Consider the following 2,275-nt stretch of genomic DNA (forward strand, 5'->3'; position numbering starts at 1 on the left):
AAGATTAGGCCATTACGGCTTGCCTTTAGGTGTCCTCCTCGGGATTGCGTCTTTTAAAGAACGAGGGTCAGCACATCGTAAAAAAAAAAACCCAGAGGAGCCTGCCGAAGATGAGGCCATTTCGGCTCGCCTTTTGGTGTCCTCCTCGGGATAGCGGCATTTAAAGAATGAGGGGCAGCACAACGTAAAAAAAAAAACTGAAAAAAAACCAGAGGAGCCTGCCGAAGATGAGGCTATTACGGCTCGCCTTTAGGTGTCCTCCTCAGGATAGCGTCATTTAAAGAACGAGGGTCAGCACAACGTAAAAAAAAAATCCAGAGAAGCCTACCGAAGATGAGGCCATTACGGCTTGCCTTTAGGTGTCCTACTCGGGACAGTGTCATTTAAAAAACGATGGTCAACACAACGTTAAAAAAAAAAAAAAAAACCCAGAAATAAAAAACCAAAGGAGCCTGCCGAAGATGAGGCCATTACGGTTCGCCTATAGGTGTCCTCCTCGAGATAGCGTCATTTAAAGAACGAGGGTCAGCACAACGTAAAAAAAAAAAACTGAAAAAAAACCAGAGGAGCCTGCTGAAGATGAGGCCATTATGGCTCGCCTTTAGGTGTCCTCCTCGGGATAGCGTCATTTAAAGAAAGAGGGTCAGCACAACGTTAAAAAAATAAAAAATAAAAAAAATAACCAGAGGAGCCTACCGAAGATGAGGCCGTTACGGCTCGCCTTTAGGTGTCCTCCACGGGATAGCGTCATTTAAAGAACGAGGGTCAGCACAACATAAAAAAAAATTACTGAAAAAAACCGGAAAAAAAAAATCAGAGGAGCCTGCTGAAGATGAGGCCGTTATAGCTCGCCTTTAGGTGTCCTCCTCGGGATAGCGTCATTTAAAGAACGAGGGTCAGCGCAACGTAAAAAAAAAAACCAGTACAATAAACCAGAGGAGCCTGCCAAAGATGAGGCCATTACGGGTCGCCTTTAGGTGTCCTCCTTGGGATATCGTCATTTAAAGAAAGAGGGTCAGCACAACGTTAAAAAAATAAAAAATAAAAAAAAATAACCAGAGGAGCCTACCGAAGATGAGGCCGTTACGGCTCGCCTTTAGGTGTCCTCCTCGGGATAGCGTCATTTAAAGAACGAGGGTTAGCACCACATAAAAAAAAATTACTGAAAAAAACCGGAAAAAAAAAATCAGAGGAGCCTGCTGAAGATGAGGCCGTTATAGCTCGCCTTGGCATACAAGGGGTATACTTCCAACAAGAATAACTTGAGCTACAGAGCTCCAAATGAGGTGATTCAAAAAGCAATGGAAAGTAGGAATCGAGAGCTTTCCAAGCATATATGGCATTGCATGGTGGACACTAAAATTGGGGGAGAAAACTGCCCCGCAATGAGCATAAACGAACATGGTGGCAACCTGCAGTGAGGCCAACTGACCTCTGCACCTTCGACGGAGTATAACTCGAGCTGTAGAGCTCCAAATGATGCGCTTCAATGGAATTGGAAAGTAGACATTCAGGGCTTTCCAACAATATATAATAGTATGGGGTGGACAATGCATTTGAGCCTCCAGAACCTGGCGTTTGCGTCCACGTTTGAGGTCAAACGTCGCCTCAAACGTTGCACACCAAAGCCAGCGACCCTGTCCTCTTCAAAGGAGCATAACTTGAGTTGTAGATGTCCAATTGAGGTGATTCCAATTGGTTTAGAAAGCTGACATTCCGAGCTTTCCAACCATATATAATAGTCTATAGTTGGCATGAAATTGGCAACGTTGACAAGCGGACAAAGTAGCACCCCAAGAGGCATACAAGAGGGATCCACGTTTGGCTAAAAGTTTGACCTCAAACTTTGGCTCAAACGTTGGTAGCAGCAAGTTTAAGCAATCTGGTATAAAACATTTGAGTAAAAGTTTGCCTCAAATCACTCAAATCAACCACTAAATTAAAATTGCTCAATCCTTCAATCCCTGTGGGATCGACCTCACTCCCGTGAGTTTTATTACTTGATACGACCCGGTGCACTTGCCGGTTAGTTTTGTGTATTTGGAATTCGTTTTTCGTTTTCCGAAAAATACACATCAAGTTTTTGGCGCCGTTGCCAGGGATTGATTTAGATCAACAATGATTAAGTGGGTGAGAAGTCTAGATTAAGCATTTTCTTTGTTTTTGTTCTTGAAACCAAGGTGTTTGTGTTTTCGCCTCACTAAGCAAATATCATCTGAAACATGAATTTCAATTTTATTTGGTGTTGTGTTTTACAAAATTCAAATGGAGTTCA

The 2,275-nt window shown here is 43.1% G+C and overlaps 1 long non-coding RNA gene across 1 annotated transcript; it reads left to right on the plus strand.

The window, feature by feature from the left end:
• The first annotated feature begins 293 nt into the window (after positions 1-293).
• On the plus strand, positions 294-545 carry LOC110268599. The gene is made up of 2 exons (XR_002356843.1): positions 294-359; positions 488-545. It is a non-coding gene; the product is annotated as an uncharacterized LOC110268599 (long non-coding RNA).
• Positions 546-2,275: the final 1,730 nt, after the last annotated feature.

The sequence above is a fragment of the Arachis ipaensis genome, unplaced genomic scaffold (genome assembly GCF_000816755.2).
Source record: "Arachis ipaensis cultivar K30076 unplaced genomic scaffold, Araip1.1 Aipa739, whole genome shotgun sequence".
Classification (NCBI taxonomy): domain Eukaryota; kingdom Viridiplantae; phylum Streptophyta; class Magnoliopsida; order Fabales; family Fabaceae; genus Arachis; species Arachis ipaensis.